General features: G+C 43.1%; 1 protein-coding gene across 1 annotated transcript in view; it reads left to right on the forward strand.

The window, feature by feature from the left end:
* The first annotated feature begins 14,865 nt into the window (after positions 1–14,865).
* The window catches only part of ALAD (aminolevulinate dehydratase), a 35,866-nt gene continuing 30,775 nt past the window's right edge, over positions 14,866–19,956 (forward strand). The window contains exon 1 of the mRNA XM_040324314.1: positions 14,866–14,972. The gene's annotated coding sequence lies outside the window, so the exon portion shown is untranslated. The remainder of the gene's footprint in view (positions 14,973–19,956) is intronic.

Here is a 19,956-nt window from a genome sequence, read left to right on the forward strand (position 1 = left end):
CCAGGAATTCCCTCAATCTAATACTAATTTCTTCTGGCTTCCCCATCACTTCTAACCAGAAGGGACTTATTTTCCAATTACTTAGGGGACATTTCTTCCCTATATTTAGTGACAGCACCAGAGGGGAGTGATCAGAAACCCCTCTTGGGTAGTATGATATTTTACTAACTACTTGTAAACATGCACCATTTCCCAGGGCCATATCTATTCTTGATAATGTGGAATATGTACTTGAAAAACAGGAATACTGCCGCAGATCTGGATGTTTCACCCTCCAAATGTCCCACCACCCAACCTCTTTCAGAAATTGATTTAGATGCCCCTCCCCTTCCCCTCGGCTCCGTGCCCCTGGTGGAAATCTATCCATCGTTCTATTTAGCACGTTATTTAAGTCTCCAACCACTAATACCGGAATATTTACTTTATTTACCACAAATTCCATCAATTTATATAAAACCTCCATCTTAAAGGGAGGAGGTATATAAATATTGGCCAATACATACGGTACGTTTTCTATCAAACAGTGCAAAAAAATATAACGGCCCAATTCATCTATTTTTGCCTCCATGCATACAAATGGTACGCCAGTTTTTACCACTATGCTCACTCCTCTAGAGTAGGAGGTGTAGACAGAGTGGTACTGGCTTTGATATTTTCTTTTATTAACCAATCTTAACTTTGTTTCTTTAGTCAAATGGGTCTCTTGAATACAGATCACCTCTACCCCATACCACTCCAGGGTAGTGAAAACTGCAGCTTTTTTCACTGGGTCCCCCACCCCCCGGACATTCCAGGAGCCTATATTTATCATTTTAGGTCTCATACCCAACCAAAGATATCAATCTAAAGCCGGCCCTTAACATCAGAAGGTAAAAAAAAGAAAAAAAATTATATACCATTTTTAAAAATACCCAGGAAGAGAGAAAAAAAAAAAAGAAAAAAGCATTTGAGTGTATATTCAAATGCAATTCCTTCCCTTGTGCTAAATGAGTATAACGTGATACTTGTGCTATGATATAATTTAATTTAACCCCCCCTCCCCCCCTCCTACCCTCCCCCCACCCCCCTTCCACCCCTCCCCCCTTGCCTATCAAGGCCAACCCTTAGGGCTGTACATGTGACCTCTTCCTTCCATCCCTCCCTTACATTACCCATATCTATCGTGATCCTGCGCAACCACCTCCCCAACACTCGCTCCAAAAAAAAAAAAAAAAAGGGGTTTCCTCCCTTTCCTTCCCCCCCCCTTTCTTTTTGGTATTCAATCCTTGAAAATACCTATTAATATTATGTGAAAAAATATATATTCCTTTTCTTCCCCTCCAACTACCCCCTACCCCATTATATATCTATCCATATCCTAACTTCTATTTTTAGTGTTAATTTTTAAATATGTGTTTAAAGTGCATTTGCTTTACTATTCTTTTCTTCCTTAGTATTTCAAAACATAATTCCTCCTTATTCCAAACCCCCCCCAAAAAAAAAAAAAAAAAAAAGGGAACCCCCCCCCCCCCCCCCATTGCATTCCAAATTTATAACCCTTATTCAGTCTACTCCATAATATCCAGTCCATCAGCTTGTAGTTTCCTGTGCTTTATTCTGTTCCAGCCACTGTGCTGCTTTTCCTGGTGTATCGAAAAATTGAGGACCCTCTACTGTCATTATTCTTAAACGTGCTGGATACAATAGCGCATATTTAATTTTGTTCTTTAACAGGTTACGTTTGATAGGCGTAAACTCCGCCCTACGTTTGCTGAGTTCTGGAGAAAAATCTGGGAATAATGAAATCCTTGAGCCATTGTGAAAAATGTCTCCCTTTTCTCTTGCTTTTTGCAGAGCTGCGGTTTTATCAGTAAAATTAAGAAACTTCAAGAGTAATGGCCGAGGGTGTCCATCCCTGAGGTGCGCTCTGAACGGGACTCTATGGGCCCTTTCTATTGCAAAAAGTGGTGAAAAGGCATCCTCCCCAAAAATGTCTCTAAACCATCCTTCACAGAACTTTATGGGGTCAGTACCCTCACTATGTTCTGGGAGGCCCACCACCTGAATATTATTTCTGCGTAGCCTGTTTTCAATTTCATCAAGTTTAGATGCCTGCCATCCATTTTGTTCCTTTAATTCTTGCATCTGTTGTTTTAATATATACACCTCATCCTCTACTTGACTCACTCTCTCTTCCACTGATGTAATCCTCTGTACAGTCTTTTGTAGTTCCTGGCCCATTATCCCTAATTCTTCCTTTATTTCTTGTATCTGGTTGGTCAAATTATTCAATGACCCCCTGCATGCATTTATGGCGCTTAATATCTCCTTTAGTGTTGGCTCTTCCTCCCGCCTGGGGTCATCTGCTATATTTACTAAGGGAACTTCTACCAAAGTTTTTGCTGATGCCATTGCACCCCCCCTTGGGGCTCCACCACAGGGTTTTTTTTTACTTTGGGAGCTGATGAACCTTGTCCGCTACTTTTCCTGTCCATTGCAGCCCCGTCTGATTTTTAACCTGTGTTTGTGAATGCTGTGCCGCTTTTGCAGGTGATTTTACTAAGGTATGTGTACTCTGTTCCAGTTTAGCTGCTGCTACCGCTGCTGCTGCCGCCTGCGCGGCCTTCTCTTTATCTTTCGCCGCTCTTGTTATTTGGGGGCACCCACTCTCCTGGTTAGATTGTCCTTTTTTTATAGCTGCTGCCATTGTGACCTATCCAGAGAGAAGTAGGGGTCTTTTGAAGTTCTAGAGTGTTTTATATTGGTCTCGGAGGCACAGCAGTTTAGTGAACCTCTCAAAATCTATGTACCCCCTGTTTTCGCTGTTATATTTCACTGGCCCAGGTCCTCATATACTTTCAATGTCTCACTTATGGACATACAGTGAAGAATTGGTAAGTATATAGCGGTAGAAAAAACTGAGCTTTAGCTGCCCTTATGGGCTGCAACTAACAGGCGTGCAAAGTGTTCAGTCCAATAAATGTATCAGCAACGTTTTTTTTTTTTCCCCCGTCAGGGGAGCTCAAAGCACCCAATCAGCTCAGCGGAGCAACCGTGAAGAGGAGAGGTATGGAGAGGGGATACATACAGCTGCTCGCCGGCGCTTTCTTGTTCCACCCTCCAATCACACCATATTACGCTGTTTCGATCCGTATGGGGGAAAGAATCCCTATCCCTATGCAGCAGGGGGGGAAGGCTGGAGCAAGACAGTTGGGATTCACCTGATTTTATCAACAGAGGATACGAGCCAATATCCTTAATTAAACAACTCTCTCTCTCCTACTTCCTTAGGCTATGAGAGGAAGGAATAAGGTGGTTAAGGGGATAAAGTGCAATATGCAATGTGCAGAGTTCAAACCATTGTGCGAATTCTAATTAATTAATTGCCCCAGTCATTCAAAACTCTCTGGTTACAATCCAAGGAAAGCAAGCCGGCTCCTTAATTTCCCCTTTCACTTTAGTGGGTGATGTTCCATCACAGTTTTATCTGCGCCCCCACCATAGACACTGTTCATGTGCTTTAAAATGTTTTTTCACGCTGCTCCTGCCAAGGGGGGATCTACTCAATTTACTGATCCCAAAATAGCCATCCCACTGCGCCACTGTTGCCAGATAATGGTGTGTTTTGAATATTACTGACCAGCTCTCCTCCTTATAGCACACAAACTGCTCCAACTCTTATGCAAAAGATCACTTAGGGGTTACCTCCACCAGTCCAGTCCCCCCGAAGCGCTTCCAGCCTGGCTGCAGTCGTTCCTTACACACACCGCCGCTCACCTCTCCACGCTACTCTGCGCCGCCGATCACCTGATCTCCCAGCTGAGTGGTCCCGAATCGGCTTCAGGCGCGCACGAGGGGGGAGTATCCAGCTGGGTCCCAACGGCTCCACAATCAGCTGCCACGATGTCCAAGGTAAGGTAAGCCGTTTGCAATGCTGTGCTGTGCAGTGTGTGGTTAGTGCTGCGCGGTCATTTGGCGACAGATTCCCATACAGGGGGGAGGAATTGGAGCGAGGCGGCTAGGGGATCACACAGGCTTCATCACCCCTCACTCCTCACACGCTCGCACCTTCCACATCCGGTCACGCCCCCGATCCCGCAAATATATGTGTAAGCCGCAGTGGCCACGTCAAGGCACCCCAGTGTACTTTGGTCCTAACTATAATTTTAAGAGTCTCACAAATTGGAGCACATATATAATAATAGAGTAAAGGCAGGTTTGCCTAGAGGGAGCCCACCCCTTCTTAAAGATACAGGAACACCCAGCAAGGGCACAATGGCAGCTGACTGTATCCAGTGCATCCCCTCACCGATTCACCAACCCTTCCATGTGCTTCTTGCTGCAAAGGCTAGTTATGGATTGGGCTGGTTGCCATTTGTTTGTACTACAGCAATACCTGGATAAATTGATGTTATGCTCCCTTTAAATATATGTTTTTTTAAAAACGTATAAAGGAAATTGTTACTGGGCAAAATGGGGCACGCCGTTTCTGGAAAGTCCCGGCTGTCCTTGGCTGCAACCCTGCCAGAGTAAAAGAGCTTTTAAACTCATCTCTCTAGCAGCTCCTGTCCTACCTCCTCCATTCCAGCACTGCAGCCTTTGTCAGTCTCTTTGTAATTCTAAGGTGTATTGGATACTTGTGTCCCCCACCATGTACCATAGTACCATCCTCCAACCCATATGTGACTTATGGGTCTTGTAGTTATAGAGGTGGCGGAAGATGGAGCCATGGTGCATGGTGGGGGGCAGATATCTGACACACCTGGAAGTCTTAAATGCCAAAGAGACTACAGGGAAATGGCAGAAGGAAGATAGGAGGCAGGGCTCCCAGAAAGGTGAGTATAATAGCTCTCCTCCTACAGGGCAACTTTATATGTACCGGTATCTTTTATTTCCCCTAATAAGGCGCCTTTAAAACACCTGACCTTGAACAAGTATCCAGATCAGGAAAGTCAGAACTCCTAATATGTATACATATGCCAAGAGAGCCACTAATGAAACCACTGGATTACCATGACAGGCAGGCAGAATGGCATGAAAAAACACCAAATTGTAATAAAAAATACATAAAATGTGCTGTCAATCCACTTGAGGGCAAAACCTTATGAAGTGAATGTTTGAATACCCTATGGATATAAACAAATGGGTGCAAAGTGACAAAAAATAAACAAACCAGTGAAACAAAAACTGAAAAACAAGGCGTCGATATATCTATGCCAAGTGAGAATATTCTCGGAAGTCTGGTCATTAGAGTCCACCCTAAACAAGTCACGCTCCCACCCCGCCCCCCCCCCAGGTACAGGTTGGCGTATGAGGGGGCACAACCCACCCCCATAGCCACTCCCTGCACCTGGAGGTAGTGGGAGTGCTTGAAAAGGAAGATATTATTGGTAAGGATGAATTCCAGCATTTCCATTATAAAGTTGTTATATTTCCGCAAATCTTTGTCACGTTCATTCAGGAAGCTTCTCACCACCTGTATCCCTCGCAAATGAGGGATAGAGTTGTAGAGAGCCTCAATGTCTATTGCCACTAGCCAGGCATTTTTAGGTATTGTCAAACCGTCAACGATTTTCAGGAGTTCTATAGTATCTTTCACATGTGAGAACAAACTTCGTACATGGGGGTATAAATGTTCATCTATTATTTCGCTTGCATTCTCGGTTAGTGAGCCACATCCTGACACTATAGGTCTTCCCGGTGGGGGTATGACCCCCTTATGTACCTTAGGTAGTGCGTAAAATGTTGGCATTGTTGGGCTTTCTATATTGAGGAATTGTAATGTATTGTCATCTATGGTGCCAAACCTGTGTGCCCGATTCAGAATCTCATGATATTTTCTGGTACTATATGAAACCGAAGAGGCTGGTACAGGTCTATACCAATCCCTATTTTTGATGATGTCGTAGCACATCTTTTGGTATCCCTGTCTTTTCATGATGACAATGTTACCTCCTTTGTCGGAGGGTTTCACTATCATATCATCGTTGTTACGTATAGCATTCAGGGCCGTTCTCAAATTAGGACTAAGGTTGGGGGGGGGGCCCAACTTCCAATTCGTGGTTTCGATCTCTTTGGTGACCTGCAGGACAAAAGCCCAAATATTGGGGTTGCCCTGCAGGACAGGAAAGGATCGTGATCTAGGTTTGTATGTTTTGGGAACAACGTATACATCCTTCCTCCTCAGGGTTGCTTTCGTCCCATAGGGACATCAAGTCCTGTAAGGCTTGCATTTCCTGTAGAGAAACGTTGTCAAGGATGGAGTTATCATTTACCCAGAGGGTTGTAGGTTATCATACAGGACTTTATACATTAAGCGCCTAGCAAATAGATGCAAATCCTTAACCAGTTCGAATTTGTCTGCCTCACCATCTGGGCAGAAGGATAAGCCCAATTGTAATATAGTTTATTGATCAGGTGACAATGAGAACGTAGATAAATTAATAATATTGTTAGTGTCCCGGCCTACCCTGACGTGGTGGACGGGACTGGATCTTTTAATTCTTGCTGTGTAGTATGTAGGGCCTGAGTGTTTTTTTTTATCCATTGCAAAAATGGGCGCAGTCCGTAGGTCTGCGGTAGTATTGGAGCCTGAAGGGCCTGAAGTATGCGGCGGTTGATAGGTCATTGGAGGTGCAGGAGTTGAGATCGGATCCACTCCCAGTATTGGTGATGTTAATGTTACCGAAGTATTACTAAGTATACTTGTAACATTTGCATCAGTAGATTGAGTTTTACGTGTTCTCTGTGACCGTGACCGTTTGCCTTTTAATGGAAATTGGGCCCTAGAGACTTCATGAAGACTGCTATGCAGATCGTTCTTCCTTTTCTTATTGTCAATATCGTTCCAGCGACCCACAGGAATGTAGGAAGCCGAAGACATGGATGATGTATCCGATTCCCGTCGGACCATATTGGTTGCTGAGAACTCTTTATTCTCAAACGTTTTTTCATGGTATTGCATTGCTGATTATTAGACCATTTGTAAGCTTGAGCGTTATGGTACGCTTGTTTGTCACGTTGGAATTTACTTTCTTTTGTTTTATTAAATTCGTAGCATATTTGGTTAAGTGTGCTTTTAACTTATTGTCATAAGTCAACTGGCATCCTTAAAAATCCCACACCATACCCCGGTTTCGGGAATCTTCTGATTAGGCCTTTGAAATGGTTGACTGGACACACTCAACATGTTGAGTATGTATTTCTATCAAAGAGCTGGTGCCCATAGATTAGAGGAATAAAAGCAGTCATAGGATTTTTTTTTTACTGACACTGTTATGCACATTCAGGAGGCAGGAGACAGCGTGTAATGTCAGGCAGTTGACAGCAGTAACAATCAGACTTCATGTGACCATTCCCTTTTGGTACTCTGCCAAAGTACCAGAATTAAACTTTATTTTTTATTTTTGGATAGAGTAATGCAGGGTTAAAAACCCTATCCTGTATATTTGTTTGCCATCTGTGCCCTATTAGGGAGATTTCCCTTCACTTCCTGTCCCATAGTCCAAAAAGGAAGTGAGAGGAAATTCCTATAAAGTGAGGAAATCCCTTATTGACACCAGGGTCAGCAGAACTAGTGTCCCCGTTTGAAGACATCTCCTCTATTCCAGTTCCTGCTGACAACCCAAAATTTGGGTTTACTTTCCAACAAATAAAGTCACATTAAAAGCAAATATGGATCTTTAACCACTTGCCGAACAGTTGCCGTCATTATACTGCGGCAGGTTGGCTCTATTGCGTGAATCGCCGTAGCTGTACATTGGTTCGCGCAATAGATACAGTGGGCGCGTGCCCGCGGCACTAAAGCCAATGCGCATGACCGGCAGCCGCAATGTCCACCGCCACCCACGATCACTCCACAGAGAGCCAGGACAGGGATCTGTCAATGTAAACAAACGGATCTCCATTCTGACAGGGGAGTAGAGAGAGATTGTCTGTTCCTAGTGATCAGGAACAGTAATCTCTCTCCTCCTCCAGTAAGTCCACTCCCCCAACAGTTAGAAACAACTCCCAGGGAACACTTGACCCCTTGATCACGACCAGTGTTAACAACTTCCCTGCCAGTGTCATACAGTAATCAGTGCATTTTCATAGCACTGATCGCTGTATAAATGTCACCTATTCCCAAAAAAGTGTCCGATGCAATGTCGTAGCTCTGCTAAAAATGGCTGATCACCGCCATTACTAGTGAAAAAAAAAAATTATAATAAAAATGCCATAAATCTATCCCCTCATTTGTAGACGCTATAACTTTTAGGCAAACCAATCAATATTGGCTATTGCGGTGTTTCTTACCAAAAATATGTAGAAAAATACATATTGGCCTAAACTGAGATTTTTATAAAAATATTTTTTTTGGGGGGGGGGGGGATATTTATTATAGCAAAAGGTAAAAAATATTGCTTTTTTTTTTTCAAAATTGTCGCTCTTTTTTTGTTTATAGGGCATGAAATAAAAATCACAGAGGTGATCAAATACCACCAAACTCTATTTGTGGGAAAAAAAGGACGTAGTTTTGTTTGACAATTGCGTGGACGTGTGACGCTGTACACAGTTAAAGTGACGCAGTACCTTGTTGCAAAAAATGGCCTGGTCATTAAAGGGGTAAATCCTTACGGTCCTTAGATGGTTAAAAAAAGTAAGGTTGCTCTTGTCAAATATTTTAAGACTGAATGGTTAAAGGGGTTGTAAAGGCTCATGTTTTTTCACCTTAATGCATCCCATGCATTAAGGTGAAAAAACACCTGGCAGTCACCGGAGCCCCACCCCCCCACATTATACTTACCTGAGCCCCTTCATCTCCTTAGTGGGGACGCGCTGCCCCTCTCTGCACGTGGTCCCGGCTCTTGACTGGATAGATTGATAGCAGCGCAGTCATTGGCTCCCACTGCTGTCGATCAAACCCAATGACGCGGGCACCGGGGGGCGGGGCCGAGTCCAGCATTCATGTCTGTGGACGCAAATGCTGGATTTGGGAGCAAGCCTGCAAGGTAACCCATTTGGGAGAGAACTTCTCCTAGGGCTGTGATGGCGAACCTTGGCATGTTTTGGAACTACATTTCCCATGATGCTCATGCACTCTAAAGTGTAGTTGAGCATCATGGGAAATGTAGTTCCAAAACATCTGGGGTGCCAAGGTTCGCCATCACTGTCCTAGGAGGTTATCTAATGCGGGGAGGAGCCGCCGGAGGACCCCAGAAGAGGAAGCGGCCGGGGGACCCCAGAAGAGGTTGTTCGGGGCCACTCTGTGCAAAACGAGCTGCACAGTGGAGGTAAGTATTAAAAAAAAAGACCATGTACAATCACTTTAAATTTCAGTTACGAAAGTTTCCATCTACAGCATGAGACACAAAGCAAAGAAGTGTATATTTGCATGTGGCTAATTGGAAGTGGCAGCTCAGCTTGGCGGCCTGGCACAGCAGAATTATCTTTTGCCTAAAAGTCAGCTCTCATAATCTTGGCATTCACGCCAAACTGACCAGACAAAATTCAATGTGATTTGTTTTTCATTTCAGGACCTTGTCTGCAAATTCCTAATATGTTTACATATTCGGAGAATCCTTTCCTCTGGGTGATTTCAAGATAGAGTGCTTGCCCTGGGGTATGCTGGCCCACAAAGACATGGGTACAGGACAGAGCCAGGCTGGATGTCTCCTTAAAGTGGAACTTCACTCCCTCAAGCGGCATTTTTAATCCTTATGCTGCTAGAATTATTAAATAGATGAAAACGTATATCATATTTATGTTTTAAACTTTTTTTTATTACATTTCTGCAGTTACTTCCTGGTTTCCAGGCCTAGGCAAATTATGTCATATATCCCAGGAGTCTTCAGGGTGGGAGGAGGGGCTTTCTTAGTCAAGCACACCTTCTTGCCTGCGTGCCAGAGCTAATGGCAGATGGTTCCCGCAAGGTAAATGCTCCATGAATCATCTGCCCTTACTCAAGTTGGCCACGGACAGAAATGTTAGGCAAGTGCTTTGTGATTTCTTGAATGGGTGGGTGAGCTTGCTTTTATAGGATCCGTGAAGTTACAGTAGACTTTTCAGATTAGACTGGCAGGTTGAATCACCTATAGGGTTCTTTTTTTCTCTTGTAAAACTATAGGCAAAAAAAAATGTCATTTTGAATAGAGCAAGGAGGGTTTATAACCCCTGACAGGTTTTTTCCACAATCTGTGTTCCATGCTGAGAGTTCCCCCTCACTTCCTGTCCCATAGACAAACAGGAAGTGAGAGGAAATCCGGCAAATTAAAATAATTCCCCTGGGGGACTCCCCAGGTCACCAGAACTAGTGTCCCCAATGGAATATTTCCCCTCTATTATTTTTTGGGGACAACCACAAATGTGTATTCTTCTTTTACTTTCACTTTCCAATGATAATGGTAAACAGGACAATAGAGAGGGGGAAATCTCCTTAAAGGGACACAGACAGCCAATAAAAAATCACAGGTGTTCTACTCCCACCCCACTCTGTCCAAAACTAAAAAAAAGTTGTGCCATTAGTTATACTTATTGGGTTTCCTATTTTAATTTACAGATAACTGCAGTATTAGCAGTGTCTCTAGAAAGGCATAGAGTGGATGCAATGGAAGCACCACGCAACTGGAGACTTTAAAATAGAACTATAGGCAAAACTTTTTGGGGGGGGTAAATAAGGGAGGCATATAACCCCTGTCAGGTTTTTTTTTGTCATCTGTGTCCAATTGGGGATATTTACCTTCACTTCCTGTCCCATAGCCACAACAGGAAGTGAGAGGAAATCCCTGAAAATTAAGCAAATCTCTTGTGCCCCCCAGGTACCAAAACTAATGTCATCATTAGATTTGCCCTCTATTACATTTCTGGAACAAACTAAAATAAAATTTGTGATTTGCTTTTCTTTCGCTTTCGATAACAACAGTAAATAGGACCAAATAGAGAGAATTAACACGAGTGGGGACACGAAAATCAATAAAAACCTGACAGGGGTTCTAATCCATCTCCCTCCTTTCCCAAACTAAAAAATTGCCTTTAAGCTATACTTTAAAAAGGGTTTATTCAAAAACTATGGCCAAATATGTTTTTCCTTTGGATACAGTGGAGAAGAATGAATCCATCATTTGACCCTGTTGGAGAAATTTCCCCTGACTTCCTGTCCCTGTGAGGCCCATACAAAAAATTTGGGGTGGTGGTATCACCAGGACAGGAAGGCACAGCCAGTAATAAAAACATTGTTAGATGTTCTAATCCAGTGGTTCTCAACCTGGGGGTCGGGACCCCCTCGGGGGTCAAATGATGATTTGCCAGGGGTCACCGAATCCTGGGCTGTTCCTGAGCTTGCACTGCCCTCCTAGCCTTTTTGGGCTATCTCTGGAACCTGTGGGCACCCAGCTGAACTGTTCCTGGAGCCCGCGGCCGCCCACTCAGCCCCTTCAGTTCACGCCATGGCTGGGGGACTGAGACTAGAGGTCAGCTTACTGGTGAGGAATGTGAAGTGGGAGGGGCTGGAGGAGACCTCCAATTTTGGCATAGGTGTCACTGCTGTGAGACACCACAAAGTTGGAGACACATTGAGTAACACTACCTGTGATTATAGTCGCTATTAACTGCTTGCAGACTGCCCACCGTCATATTACGGCGGCAAGTCGGCTCTCCTGCGCGAGAGCCCGTAATATAACGTCGCGCAGGCCACTAGGGGCGCTCGCGCCCTAAATGTCCATGGGTTAGGGATGGAAAATCCTTGTCTTGCCTTGGGTGCTGACAACCCACACTACGTAAATAATTTTACTGTTAGGGGTCCCCACACCTTGGGAAATGTTATCAAGGGGTCACAGCACTAGAAGGTTGCGAACCACTGTTCTAATCCTTTGTTACTCTAATGAAAATGTGTTTTTTGTGTCCCCACTGAAGTGGTTTTCCATCACTTGCTGTACTAACACAAACTGCAGTGACATCTCCACAAGAAAGTTGCTTGACGCTTTAACAAGGTACACACCTGCTGAATCTGAAGCTCTTCCAACAAGTCAATAGAGGTGTTCTGCTTTACTTTAATCTATTTTTGCCTAGGCTAGGTTAAAGATGAAGTTTAGTAAAAAAAAGAATCCCTACAGATATAGATATAGTCACATCACTTACTTGTAATGAAGTATCTCCTACATTGTACAGGCAGATGGATCCCTGAGAAAACTATACTGCACGGATGCCCTTTCCTCTTCCTGTCTCTGAACTTCCAGAGCTGCAATGGTTAACAGTTTTGAATGTTCAGGCAGAACAGCAGTACAGATGATCCAGCAGGGGACACACCGACTCCCTCCGCCACAATCTGTGAATAGGTGAGAATCTGATCAGTCACACCATTCTCTCCCCCATTTACAGATCGTGTTACAAGCAGTGTAATCAATGAGTAGACTTTTCTCAGTGGAGGAGAGGGCAGAAAGGGGGCATGTCCCTGCTGACCATCTGTACTGCTGTTCTGTATTGTAATGGAAAATTGTAAATTTTGTATACTATTGTGTATGCATTGCCTATGTATTGCACACTGCACTGGTGCACACGGCACTAAAAAACTTTTCATTATGTGTTTGCATTCTTTCGAGTTCTGATTAATATTAGCCTGCCTATGTTACGCCCCTTGTTACCATAAAAGTACAATTGTAATAATTATGTGATACCTACGTAATCACGTATATAAAAACCTTCAATTGTATCGAATAAACAGAACAGTTATTTGGAAAGATGCTGAGTGTATCTTTTGTGTCTGTTCCCTGCTGCAGTAGTTATTAATTTGGAACCACTAATAAATATGAGGATAAGAGTTGCCTATCTATAATTTTTTTAGAATTTTTAGATTTTATTCACCATCACAGAAAACAGCAACATTTTGGAGCCTCACAGGACCCCTTCATCAGTCATGTGACGTAAAGCGCTGCGCAAACTGTTGGCGCTATATAAATCCTGTATAATAATAATAATAATAATAATAATGTGACCTAAATTCCAGCTCAAGCTATTAAACTCTGTAAACATGCTTTTTTAATAAGAGGAGAATTTTTTTTTTTTTACATAGCAGTGTAAAGCCCCATCTGCATTTATTCCTTTAACCACTAGCATGCTAGGGCAGAAGTCTATCCAGCAGTGGCGGTGTGTCCATAAAGGGCACACTGGCGCTGCCCCCTCTCTCATGCCCATTGTCTATCACCATAGATATGTAGAAAGTAAGACCCAAATGAAAAAATACCGCAGGCTGCTTGTGGCCAATTGGCATCAATGATCATAGGTCAAAGAGAGGGTTTTTAATTGGGACTTTCACGGCACTGATAGGAGACCAGGTTGATAAATAAAAAACAATATTTATTTACATAAAACAATTACAGTTTAAAACACTTAGGGACAGACCGCACAGATCAAATCAGATAATAGAACCATCTGTATCTAATGGGTGGAGCCAATGACCTCGACCGGTTTCGCGGTTGTACCGCTTCTTCAGGAGGGTCTAAGCTGGTCAAGGCGATCAAGCACTGGGCCTGGGTATTTTTTCCCCTTTGGCGCATGAAGGGGGATAATTTAGGACGGGCTCATGAGAGCTAAAGTAAACTCATATACTGGGGCACATGAGGGCAGGTAAAAATCAGCCAATGGATTAACAGTAGGTATCCAAATACTAGCCAATATATGGCAATTTGTCATAGCTGTATGATGCACCGTGTGTCCCCAGGGAGAGCGTCCGTAGATTTATGCATTGCATGAATCTATCTATGGTCGCCGCTGCCACACCCTATTCAGGTGACCGGCCCCTTTTCGGGTGCCGGGCACCTGAATTACAGCGGTGAGGTATTTTTTTGGAAGCACCTGATTAGAGCCATAGGCTCTAATAGGCGTCCAAAAAAAGATGAACAGCGGACGCCATGCTGGTAAGTGCCGGGCAGGTGAGGGATGCACACTGGCAGCATTTTATAAGCACAGAAGCGGCAATTGATGGGCACACTGGCAACAATTGATGGGCACAATAGCGGCAATTGATGGGCACAGTTTCAGCAATTGATGAGCACACTGTCAGCAATTGATGGTCACAGTAGCGGCAATTGACAGGCACAGTGGCAGCAATTGATGGGCACAGTAGTGGCAATTGATGGGCACACTGGCAACAATTGATGGGCACACTGGCAGCAATTGATGGGCATAGTAGTGGCAATTGATGGGCACACTGGCAGCAATTGATGGGCACACTGGCAGCAATTGATGGGCACAGTAGTGGCAATTGATGTGCACACTGGCAGCAATTGATGGGCACAGTGTCGGCAATTGATGGGCACAGTGGCAGCAATTGATGGGCACGCTGGCAGCAATTGATGGGCATAGTAGTGGCAATTGATGGGCACACTGGCAGCAATTGATGGGCACACTGGCAGCAATTGATGGGCACAGTAGTGGCAATTGATGTGCACACTGGCAGCAATTGATGGGCACAGTGTCGGCAATTGATGGGCACAGTGGCAGCAATTGATGGGCACGCAGGCAGCAATTGATGGGTACAGTGGCAGGAATTGATGGCACAGTGGCTGAGTTTGATGGGCACAGTGGCTGCAATTGTTTTTTTTTTTTTTCAAAGAAAACTATTTTGAGCACCAGCCGCCACTGCTATGAAGACATGTATCTCCATGACTGCACACTAGACCTCTACTACAGCCACAACCTGTGAGCCCATCATTACAAGATAAGGCAAACAGACAACACAGGGAACATAACTACATTAATAATTAGTTATTCTAGTGAGAAAGTGTACAATGACTTTAAAATAAAATTCAACTCTATAAAACCTATTGAATCTGATCAGAACCTGCTGTACTTAATTTTCACCACAAGATGTCACCAGGCTGTACACAGTGGAACAAATGGGAGTGGGTATGACAATGAAGGGGGCGGTGCTGAGGCCAGTTCCGGATGACATGTGTTTTTATGACATGAGGACAGAGGACATTGATCTGCAGAGTGTATAGAGAGGAGATCGGGGACAGGTGAGTGACCAGACTGCACGCTGCATTATCATCTGTACTGCATATAAATGAGAGGGGGGGGGGAGTTTTGGGACTTTATTGGGGCACAATAAATGTACCGCCATCCCTGATTCAGGTAAACAAGAAACATTTCTTTCTTGTTTATCATCTGTACTGCCATAGCTGTGTGCATATATTTATACTGAGCCTCCTGTATACTGGGATCTTCTCTGCTCGATGGGGTACATGAGATCACAGATCTGTGCAGTATACAGTGGATGGGGTACATGAGGTCACACATCTGTACAGTATATGAGGTACATGAGATCACAGATCTGTGCAGTATACAGTGGACGGGGTAAATTAGATCACAGATCTGTACAGTATACAGTGGATGGGGTACATGAGATCACAGATCTGTACAGTATATGAGGTACATAAGATCACAGATCTGTGCAGTATACAGTGAATGGGGTACATGAGGTAAGAGATCTGTGCAGTGGACGGGGTACATGAGGTCAGAGATCTGTGCAGTATACAGTGGATGGGGTACATGAGGTAAGATCTGTGCAGTATACAGTGGACGGGGTACACAAGATCACAGATCTGTACAGTATACAGTGGATGGGGGACATGAGATCACAGATTTGTGCAGTGGACGGGGGACATGAGATCATAGATCTGTGCAGTATACAGTGGACAGGGGACATGAGATCATAGATCTGTGCAGTGGACGGGGGACATGAGATCACAGATCTGTGCAGTATACAGTAGACAGGGTACATGAGGTCACAAATCCATGCAGTATACGCTTATATATGTACTATATAGCAGTGTAAAGGTGTATCCGAGTGGTTTGTTGAACTAAAAGTTCCATCGTGCCTTTCCAAATTAATATCACTGTGAAAAATTGCATGCCCACTCTCATGCAGCATGTATAAATACTGACTAAAGACTAAGAAATTGGACTTTAAAGGCACACGGATAAGAATGTAAAATAACTAGGGTTTTTTTATTGTAGAAAAAAATATTATTAAAATTGTTTATACATATACAAATCTGTATCAATAATGTAAGATGGCTCACACAAAAATTCAAACAACACTTCCAAAATACGTAATTGTAGTACTAAACGCAATCGATACAGAGGTAGGATATCCAATAATGGTCGCCAGACAGTACAGTCATGGAGTGGAGTCCAAAGGTAAGGGAGATTCGCTCTACATGTTACGCGCAAGGATACGCTTCTTCAGGAGCAGGAACATAGAAATCTATGAAATATGTGTAAACAAAGAAAAGAAACAACGAATAAACATTATTGGACATAAACATAAAATCCCGATAATCGAGAAGTATATAACAATTGCTCTGATCTGACCAGGCGGCTGCCAGAACCACCCTCAGAAGGCTTCCAGAGGGGCAGAGAAGCAAAGCCCCTCAGTTGGGACGCACATATATTGTATATGTATAAAATAATAAGGGTTAAAAAAAATAAATGAACTATAAGCTCGCTAAACAAATGTTTACTGAACATCTCAAACGGAACAGTGCATACTCAGAAAAGGCCATTTATATAAACAAACTAAGGCCCAGGGCTTTGACGGTGTATCAAAAACAAGCAGCCAGTCCAGGATATATGATGTATATCCATAGCTACATAACAGTCTAGAAAGATATATACTATACAAATATAATTATATTTAGATAGTAGGTATATTGTAGTTTAGAAAAGCTGGGGATATGAACAAGCGGAATTGAACAACTGACCATATGGATTAAACATATGCATTGTATTATGGTGAGGGCGCCCAAAGTGAAAATGAATTATATTAATAAAGCAGGGTTCGTCAAATCCCAGGCGCCAGGTCGCCATTGCGACTAGAATTAGCGACCTGGCGCCTGGGGTGACACAGCTGGGGTATCCTGTGTCTCCGTGCACCCCCACCTCCCCTGCCGTGCGATTGTGTCGGGCCGCGCAGGCTGGTAATTGAGGCTGTGGCTTTGGGCCCTGCTGCAGGCCTATGCGTCCTTCTGTGATCTGGCGCCAACTTGTGGTGGCCATTGATATGACAAGACAACCAGCAATGCTAATAGGGCTTCCCCTGTCTGTTTTCACTGCCAACTCCTTCCCCCTAATTAGAACCCCCAAACATTATATATATTTTTTTTATTCTAATACCCTAGAGAATAAAATGGCGGTCATTGCAATACTTTCTGTCACACCGTATTTGCGGAGCGGTCTTACAAGCACACTTTTTTTTTTTAATTAAAAAAATAAGACACCAGTAACGTTGGCCCAATTTTTTTTATATTGTGAAAGATAATGTTACACCGAGTATATTGATACCCAACATGTATTGCTTCAAAATTGCGTCTGCTCGTGGAATGGCGACAAACTTTTACCCTTTAAAATCTCCATAGGCAAAGTTTAAAAAATTCTACAGGTTACATATTTTGAGTTACAGAGAGGGTCTAGGGCTAGAATTATTGCTCTCGCTCTACCAATCGTGGCAATGCCTCACATTTGTGGTTTGAACACCGCTTTCATATGCGTTCTTCTGTGTGTGAGCTCGGCGGGACGGGGTTCGTTCCTGGCTCCTAACTTTTTTAGCTGGCTCCTAGATTCCGCCAGCCAACCGCAGTCACTCCACAGAGAGCCAGAACGGGGATCTGTCAATGTAAACAAACAGATCCCCGTTCTGTCAATGGAGTAGAGAGAGATTGTCTGTTCCTAGTGATTAGGAACAGCGATCTCTCTCTCTCTCTCCTCCTCCAGTCAGTCCCCCTCCCCCAACAGTTGGAAACACCTCCCAGGGAACACATTTAACCCCTTGATTGCCCCCCTAGTGTTAACCCCTTCCCTACCAGTGTCATTTTATACAGTAATCCGTGCATTTGTATAGCACTAATCACTGTATAAATGTCACTGGTCCCAAAAAAGTGTCAAAATTGTCTGTCTGAGATGACAAAAAAAATAATAAAAATGCCATAAATATGTCCCCTATTTTGCAGACACTATAACTTTTGTGCAAACCAATCAATATACCAATATACGCTTTTGCGTTTTTTGTATGTAAAAAAAAAAAATCTATATTGGCCTAAACTGATGAAGATATTCGTTTTCAGTTGTTTTTTTTGGGGGGGGGGGGATACTTATCACAAAAAGTAAAAAAAAAAAAAAAATTGTGTGTGTGTATATATATATATATATATATATATATATATATATATATATATATATTATTATTATTATTTTTTTCCTTTCAAAATTGTCGGTCTTTTTTGTTTATAGCTCAAAAAATAAAAACCGCCGAGGTGATCAAATACCACCAAAAGAAAGCTCTATTTGTTTGGGTACAGCGTTGCACGACCACACAATTGTCGGTTAAAGCGACACAGTGCAGTATTGTAAAAAATGGCCTGGTCATTCAGGGGGTAAATCCTTCCGGGGCTAAAGTGATTAGAGTAGAACTTTTTTTTTTGTTGTTTTGTGATCTGTGTGCCTTTTTTAGAGAGATTTTCCTGTCCCATTGCCAAAACAGTATTGAGAAGAAATCCCTCCAAAGTGAGGTGATCCTTGAGTTTTGCCTTCGGTTACATATTGTTGTACTTTAATGTTATGTTTACTTCCTGCCCTGTGGCTACGAACCCAAAAATGAACATTGTTGGCTTTCATGTGCTCCTCTCACATGACAGAGACATTTCTAGACGGTCATATTGATTTCTTGGTGTCTGCCGTCCTACCATCTGAGGTCTGTAAACCTACAAGTGCCGTATGAAAACTTTTAAAAAAATGTATCCAGAGCAAAAGTACTACAACTAATCCCCAGTCACTCATGGAATGACAAATCCTTTAAGCAGATTTTGGGAAAGGTCTCCTTTCTCTCATTCCTAGTCTGGAGAATGAAAGAAATGTCACATGGCTATCAATTCCGTGCTTCCCCCTTTTTTTTTTTTTTTTCTCTTTTTCTGATGGACTGTGGAATAGAAGCCAGCCCTAGTCAGAATTTTACTGCTATCTGTGCCCTACTGGAGAGGCTCACTCTTCTGTTCTTCTGTCTTGGTGATTATTGTCACTGAGGCAGAACGTAATGGAAAATTCAAAGTTTTCACAGAAACAGGAAGTGAGGGTAAATCTCTGATAGCTGTCTTATAGTAGATTTCCTTCTACTTCCTGTGCTACAGATACAGCAGGAAGTAAAGGGAAAGCTGCTCAATGGGACACAGAATGAGCATTACTCTGTCTCATTGGTTTGTTTTCCCTTCACTTCCTGTCCCATAGCCAAAATGAGGAGTGAGAGGAAATCCCTGGTAGTCACTAGGTTCCCGATTGAAAAATTTCCCCTCTATTGCTGTTTTGGTTACCGCTCAAAATTTTTGGGAGTTTTTTCCAGTCTTCGTGATGGCGGTAAACACAGCGAATCTTTCCTAACGGGGACACAGACGGCCATAAAAACCTGACAGGTCTTCTAATCCTTTTCCACCATGTCCTAAACTGAAAAAGTTTTGCTTTTTAGATCTTCTTTTATATGTTCAATACTTTTGGTATTGAGTCTGTTATAAGCTGGCAGCCTGTGCGCCATAGTACACTTTATTCTTGGGCTACTTTCCTATGGGCAGCCGGGAGTAAACAGTTTGCTGCGTTCACAGACGGTTAAATGTGGACACAGCCTATAGCCAATAACCTTACTAATGCTGGCCATACACGGGTCAAATTTAGAAAGATCTTTCTTTCGAAAATCAGAAAATTTGAGCGTTTTGTGATCCGATGGTGCCACCATTGACCGACCAAACCTTCAATTTCACCTCATGTTCCTACAGAAAATAATTTTTGTGTCTGGGAATCTTCCTTCTTGCTGGGAACCTTTGTTTCTTCCTGGGAATTTTCTTGCACATGCGCATTTCTTTTTTGATTACGTTTCTCGCACGATTCTCCCATCATTGATTTGAAAATCGTTAGTTTTTTCAAATAATATCCAACACGTTGGATTATTACAATTCGATG

The sequence above is a fragment of the Rana temporaria genome, chromosome 9, assembly GCF_905171775.1.
Source record: "Rana temporaria chromosome 9, aRanTem1.1, whole genome shotgun sequence".
NCBI lineage: Eukaryota > Metazoa > Chordata > Amphibia > Anura > Ranidae > Rana > Rana temporaria.